This window comes from Falco punctatus (assembly GCF_963210335.1).
Source record: "Falco punctatus genome assembly, chromosome: 3".
Lineage (NCBI taxonomy): Eukaryota > Metazoa > Chordata > Aves > Falconiformes > Falconidae > Falco > Falco punctatus.
This window is the reverse complement of record NC_137582.1, coordinates 21,562,425-21,570,310: the sequence shown is the minus strand read 5'-3', so window position 1 is coordinate 21,570,310 and position 7,886 is coordinate 21,562,425. Positions and strand designations below refer to the sequence as shown.

General features: G+C 37.1%; 1 long non-coding RNA gene across 1 annotated transcript in view; it reads left to right on the top strand.

The window, feature by feature from the left end:
- LOC308060338 overlaps nt 1-7,886 on the top strand; it is an 82,792-nt gene that overhangs the window by 21,195 nt on the left and 53,711 nt on the right. The window contains exon 2 of the long non-coding RNA XR_013926679.1: nt 16-7,886. This exon is cut by the window's right edge and continues 53,711 nt beyond it. This is a non-coding gene — a long non-coding RNA (uncharacterized lncRNA). The remainder of the gene's footprint in view (nt 1-15) is intronic.

Below are 7,886 nucleotides of genomic sequence, written 5' to 3'. Positions count from 1 at the left end.
GGGAGAAAAAAAAAGGAAAAAAACTCAGAGCTCTGGATTCCATTGACTGACTGGGACCGCAAAGCACTCCAAGTGTTCTGGCATTTCTTTATAGCTCCCATCCACAATTTTTAACTCGTGCTATCTCAATATCTCAGTATATTTTGGGGGTCTGATTTTCAGACCTTTAGGGTTTACGTGAATTGTACCCATGGCCAAAACAAACCTGAAGATCAGACCAGCTTGTTAGGAAAAGCTGAAGATAGGTGATCTTATGCATAATATTTTGCCCTTCATTTACAATTAAACATTTCTCAGAAAACTTTTAATGTTAGGAAGGAAAAAAAAACATACCGTCAAATCTTCTTATCACTCTTAAGCCTAAAATAATAAGGCTAATTATTTCTAACACAGGCTTATTACATAACTTTCTAAATCAACAATTTGTTTCAACAGAAGTGGTTAAAAAAGTCAAGTATTTAGTTGCACACAGCTAATAAAAATGTTTTATTCTAAGTTGATCTTTTACAGTGCTACCAATTAGTTGTGTTGTTTTAATTTGCTGTCTAGGTGCCCTCAGTATCCTGGCTCAACTACTCTCAACTCTGTGGTTCAATTACTGTTTTTCTCTTGATGGGAAGCTAATCTGGATGATGTGGTTACTTGTCTGATGGCTTTGATGGCTTCTTAAAACAATTGTGGATAGCTGCTAAGCCTGCTGATGTCTGGCAGGGTAAAAAGAAATGTATAACCAGCCACTGTGGAACTTATGTAAGAATCTTATTTGATGACTTCTTTCAAATCATTCTCCTCTGATACTTCCTGAGGAGTAGCTTTCCTAAAATATAACTTGACAGTCTCTTACATATTCTAGATTCATCCTTTACATGGATACCTTATCCCTGAAAATTGGACATAATGAGGTCCTATTACATTTGTCTAACCACTAAGGAATTATATTTCAGTATGAAATAAAGTAAAGGGGGAAAAAGAAGAAAAAATACAAGTTTTAATTAAATAAACACTGGAGAGAATTCAATCAACCCCGTTGCAGGCATATGGCTGTTGTGCTTAAACAAGGACGTTAGTTTCACTAAACCTCCTAGGTAGTCACTACATTATCTAAAGTGGCCTGAAACACCCACTAGATAAAACTGTTTCTCTGTTGACTACAGAAAGACTGGGGAAATAAGACTTCTAACCTGGATGCAAATATTTTTAGTTATCTTAATTCCTGCCAGTGGAGTTTATAAAGATGAAAATATTGACCTGAGAACAGACCAAAGCAGTTTTACCTACTTTGGTGGAATTCATTTATTCCAGCTGTGAACAGTGAATTGAAGCTGTGGTATGAGCAAAGACAGATAATTCTGTAAATTTACAGGCATGTTCATCCCCCTTTCAAAACAGGATTTACAAAATACCTGCATTCTTGCAAAGGCACATGCGTGAATTGTACTTATTTAAGGCACGTAGACAGATTTTTCAACTATTCTCAATACCTTGGGCGAAGAATTCTTTGTAAGTGTGGCATGAAGCAGAGCCTACAGAGAACCTAACAAAGCTGGGACAAACAGTACTGCAGAATAAAATATTCAAGTGTTTGTGTGTATTTGTGTGTGCATACATATGGCTACATGTTTATTCAAAACTCAAAATACAGTGACCTGTCAAAGTTTTAAAAGCGTCACTATTGAAGTTTGAATGTCATTTGTTATGTCATATGCAGACTCAAAGCCTCTTTTTCAAAAGTATTGTCTTCCAGAATGTCAGTGTTTTGCCTGGTTATAAAAGTTTGCCTTCTGTCCAAGGAATGTCTGCTCAGCTTAATCATGCTTGAGTCTCTTGGAAAACAAACCAGAAAACTGCACATTAACGTCTAAGCTTTTTGTTCTGTTGTTTCTTTTCTTTCTTCTTTTCTTTCCCACAAAGTACTTTCTCTGGTTTTGATGAAGGCGGCAGCATACACCAGAAATATTCAACTAGAATTGCTAGTACTCTCACTTTGTTATTTTCCTAGCAAGTAAGTATCATGTTCCTAACAGGCAATAATTCTGTTCATCTGTGGCACTTCTAAGATGATTTGTGAAATTGCTGTTTTGGAAGAGTTTTTAAAAGAAATTTGGAAATCTTCAGACAAAAGACAGTACTACCTCTGGTATCTGGATCCTGTCCCAACAGAGGAGGAATGACAGCCTAAAATTCTTCAGTGATAATTCCCAGTCTTGTGTTTTAGTAAGCCATGTATCTTCCTGTTCTTTGGTCCTTAAACAGGGAAGTGGTGTCCTACATCATAGCAGCACCTTTTTACTGTGTTCTTTTTAATCCAGAATTACTCTCTAGTTCTTTTGCTTCACACAAAGATCCTATAGCAAACTAGCCAGTTTCTTCCTAAATTCTGTTTAATGCATGCAAACAAGTAGTCAGTTCTACATCTCATAGAATGTAGCAATTCCATACCCAATCACTATGGTCTTGAGTTATATCCAAGGGTAGGCAAGAGGTCAAAAGATCACACGCTCTCAGTGTAGCAACATCAGATTGCCAAAACTAGTGTAAGTATTAGGAATTACCCTGCCAGAAAGTGAAATGCATCTTTAAGACATTTTAACATCTATAATGAATGCATGCATATAAATTATCTAAATGTGACTTAGGGTACCTTAGATGACCTGCAAGAGGTTGAAAACCATGTCATTGTAAGGGTAGGAAACTAAATACAACCTATTTTCAGAGTCCAAAACAGCTAACCTAATTAGCAATTATCTGTTCTCTTTGATATTTGTCATCTGTTTTGAGAGATATTAAGCCAGATTGGACCTCTGGCTCTGAAATTGCTGCATGCAAATGATACCAAGAGTTTACCAGGTCCCCTACACCAGCTTGCATAGCAGCAAGGCTTTGGCCTTAGTTACTTGGTCAAAATTTACATTTCCCATACCAATGCATGTTCTTCAGACTGCAAACTAGAGAGTTCCAAAATCTGGGTGGGCCACCATGCTCGCTAGAACATCCCCATTGTGTGTGAGACTGGATTTCATTTAAGTTCTGTCTCTTCTGTCTTGCAAAGGATAATACATGTGGACATCTTATGTGAGATGAAAAAAAGAGCATCCTATGAACTGGCTGGGAGAAAACTGTGCACGACCAGAGCCAGGCTAATCCTATTCAGGAATGCTTTCCTCACTTCTAAGACAATCTCAAGATCTGCCCATAAGGAAAGGAAAATTTGATTTTATGCCATCTTTGTGCTACCCCATAATCAGATCTGCAAGGATGTGCTGGAGGTGGCTTCATCTGGTTTGGTTAAATCTGCATCCCATAAGCTCTGGTCTCTACCACTGGTGCTTCCTTTCTTGAAAGCCATTCATCTAAGCTCAGTTCAGTGGTTTCTCCTCCCTCCACCAGCCTAGTCAATGGACTCTGAAAGTCCCTACCTATACCTTTTGTGGGGAGACGACCCTTACTAAGCCCTTGTCTGTATCTCTACATTTCCTCAGCCATAAGAACCTGTTGATTTTCCTTTTAATGCACAGTACAGTCTGACAGTAGAAACTCAAAGTCAGCATTTGCACGGTTACGGTGTGGACACAAGTAAAACTCAAACATCATTTCAGACTCATGTCAAATACTGCTTTCAGCTATGAGATAATAACCAGCTGAAAACAGCCAGACTTTCAAACTTACTAAGAAGAATAATATACAATGACTGCAATATCACTTAACAATGTTCTGTCTGCTACGGGCATGGGTGGTAGCTTGGCTATGGTGGCTTGCTAACTATCCTAGACTGAAGGCCAAGCTTGGGAAGTGCTGTGTGAAGCAACCACAGGTCTCTAATAAGTTTACTCAGATATCTAAAGTTTCACAAGACCATTATAGCAGCCAAGAATACCTAGATTTTGGTGGTGTCTTGGTCAGAACCTTTTGAAATACAAAAAAATATGTAACCTCTCCATTGAACAGTACCTCCAGCCATTTCAAAACACCAGAAATCACATCAAAGGGCCACATGTCAGCCCTGGGCTTTCAAAATCAGCAATAGTGTTAAAAATAGTGTCTGGGGCTAAAGTAAGGCTACAGGAAGATGAATGCAGAGGAAACCAAGAACCAGTCATCTAACATTTTCAAGAATTCTACTTTAAATATGGTTGATTTTTCTTTTTGAAATTTGTTTTCTAATATCCATTGTAAGATTGGCAGTTTCACTTAAACTTGAGTGCAGCTGCATCATGATGAAGCAGGACACCACAGTGATTCAGCTTGCAGCCAGGAAAGACACACAAGCACTAACTCTGTAAATAAATCCTGAGCAGAACTGGTCCCAATACCAAGTCATAAAGGCCCTTCATTTTTCGCTTTCTACCAGAAACCTCTTCTTCACATAGATTTACACTATCTATACGTTGCCACACAGCTCGTGATGAAGCTTTTTCACCTATTTGATACTGATGCCATCACCTATGACTTCATTCATCAGCTCCCTGAGAGGCATTTTGTCAAATGTTTTCTAATGTTCAAATAAATGATGTCAAGCCTGTCCCCTTCTGTTATCAGCCAAGTTACTGATTATCTCAAAAAAAAAAAAAATCTGAAACATCTAGCAAGACATACACTTATTTGTTGTTTGCTAAATATCACTTTTCCCTCTGAACACTTAGACCATTTTGTCTTTGACAAGTGACTTGATTCATTATACCTGGATATTGTTCTTCTACTGAGCGTTCAGAGGCAGCTACAGTAGCCTCTGAAAAAAATTCTAAGGAAGAAAGGAGAAATCATGCAATAAGAGACACAGCAGGAAACACTCAGAGCTTTGAAGTTGAGATGGAGTTTCTGATTTTGGCACTGGTCAGCCCTGGGATCTTGAATGGGACAACTTGTAAGATTGCAGTTTTCCTCTCGATCTTCTAGAGCTTTCAATGTTTTGTTCTCTGCAGCAACGATTGTCTTTTGTTAGGTATTTGTAAAACACCTTGCAGAATAAAGTCTAAGTACAACTTGATATCGCTGAGTTATATATAACATACTACAAAGAATTAATGATCATAAAATGTAGATGGATCCAGGGGACTAATAAGGTACAGTATGAAGTGTAGGTTAAACCATAGAAGAAGATGAAAGGAGAAAGTAAGTGTGTGGCAAAGTTTGGAAGCTCAGGCCTTGCAAATCATACCCCTTAATACAGATGTAAGGCCATAAAACTTTGTCCCCATTGTTCAAAGCTGAGGAGCAGATCAAGGAAAAGACTCTTTGTAAGGATTTTCTTGGAATTTTCTTTATAAGTGCAGGCTCAAGCAAACAATCTTTGCCCCAGCAGAGGGGGAATCAGACCCAAATCTCTGTGAAATAGACTCTGATTTATTTATTTTTTATTATTTTTCTTCCTGAATTATTCCAATACATCTGTAAAGATTGACTTAAACCCTCTGTTTTCCTTTATGACCATGCACGCTATTCTCTTCTGCTATGTTCTGCTTTCAAACCATTTAAGTTCACACAGAAGAATTCTTTTTATTTTTATGGAGTAATTTGCTACGCAGAGGCTGGTCTTTTCATTTTCAGATTTCTAATGTTTTCAAGTATCTAAAACAGGAGGGCTTTTTTTTCCGCTTTATGGAAAAAAGCCACGCTGGCAGATTTCAGGGCTTAATTTCTTTATAACAATAGATTTAATACAAAACACATTTTTATTGTAATAAAAAAATAAATAAAGGAAGCAATATGCATTTGAAAATTCTGCCAAACAAGGAAATGTTTGTTTATTCTTAACAAGAACATCTAATATATTTTTATGTTGGTATAGACTTTTTATACGTATTACATTTAAATATACATGTAAGTATATACACAATGACTGCAATTTAATTTGATTTAACTATAAAAGCCTCTGTATCTATCCCATCAGACTAGAAATAAGATTTATGTTGAGAAGCTTTGCATGCTGTTCTTCCTTTTTTGTTGTTCTTTGACTAATCATTGCAGTAATACTTTTGTCTTGTTACTGGAAGTTGCCTTTTTTTTTCCCCCCCGACCAGTATTCCTACCTTGTTGAATAACATTGGTGCTCTTCCTGTGGTCCAAATACAATAGAAAGGGTTAGTGTCTTCCTCAAAGACCAAGCAATTCAATTTTCTGAATAACCATTAATATGCAGTCATTAATTTTGTTGGAAACTATTCTCCCATTGACTTTCATAAAAGTTGGCCTTAAGAGAACAAGAGACTTGAGGAATCTTTAGACTCAAGTTTCTTCAATGCTCGGCTTCCTTGCCAATGGGGTTGCACAAATATTTTGACCTCATCCAAATCTTAGTGAGATGTGTCCATTGACTTCACAGTTCCTGAGCTCAACACCTTTAGTAACTGTATTCCAGGCAGTATTCCCGGTGTTCCTGAAAGTAATAGATATTTCTTTATAATTGTGTAGTATCTGAACCACATCTGTAAGTAATATGACAGAATTTGACAGATTCATAAACATTACAAAATCTTCAGGAATCAATAGACCTCACTCGACCTGAAGGCTCAGTGCATTGGTGATAGAATGGAGGAATCACCACTGAATCAAATCCAGCACTGCTCATAAGTGGTAGAATTTCGTTACCATCTGTCCTGGGGGTAAGTGAAACAGGTACAGTCTTAAATCTGTTTTTCACTTGGCTGATAGACAAAAGATATTGGATCTTATCAGTATCAAGAATGGAATCAATCAGAACATAAAAGTTATTGGAAATGATTGCCCAAAGCAGGAACAAGTGATAGCACCCCTTAACTATGAAAATGTCTTCTAACTCCTTAACCTGTCCAGCAGAGAAGAATGTGAGAAGGTCTCTCTGCCAGGCATGGTCACGATATTAGTCCTTGAAGGAATGGGAAGAAAAAGGACCACCTATCTTGCAGTGTCCACCTACTGGCTATTGTAAATTAGAGGTTTATTAACTCCACCTTAAAAGCAGGTATGTGTGTGTTCATTTTATTTTTATTGGAAGTATATTTTAGAAGTTGATTACTGCGATTGCTAGAAACTTTTTAACTTCCAGATTACATTTTCTGATGATCTTGCCTGATGTATAGGCTACCTAGTTGAACGTACAGAAACATTACAGTGTAATATAAACTCATGTGTACCCTATAGAGCAATTGTCTTCCCTCTAAGATAATACTGCAGTAAATTCAGTAACTTTTCATCTTATTGCAAAGGAATACATTACAGCAGGAGGTAAACTGGGTGGAAAATAACTTTCCTGTTCCAGGAAAGTTTTTGAAATTGCAAAATTCACATTCTACACTGAGCCAAACCCAAGACCTTTCAGTTTTTTTGTATTTTTTCCATGGGAAAATAAGAAGAAAACATGATCGGAATAGCTGCAAGTCCAGTAATTTAGGACCTTCCTCTGGGACATAGGAAACCCAGGTCCAAGTCTATGCTGTGAAGTAATCTAAACAGGGACTTGAATTTCATTCTCCCACATCCTGGGAGATGTGCATAACAGTCAGGTTACTAGTGGTTCTGGCTCAATCTCTTTTTGATCAGAAATTCCACAGTAGACTCCAAAAAACCTTTCCTGTGTAAACGGCATGTACTTTCCACAGAAAGTCTGGATATTGATGGACTGACATTTTTTAGCAAGAAATCACTTTGCTGAAAAAAATTCAATCTAACTGAAGATAACAGCTCTTAGATGTAATGAAAAATTATGTTCCTTACCACACTCAGTCCTTAGTATTTTGGTGGCCTACTGTGCCAGAATAGTGGGGTTAGTCTTTGTATTCTGATCATTTTACCAATTTGGGTAATTATTTTCCCCCCATCTAAGTTTAATCTTACATTTCAATTGGATACAGGATTATTCTTCATTTCATGACTTAAACTATAATGTACTGTTGTTTTGTACTGTTAAACAG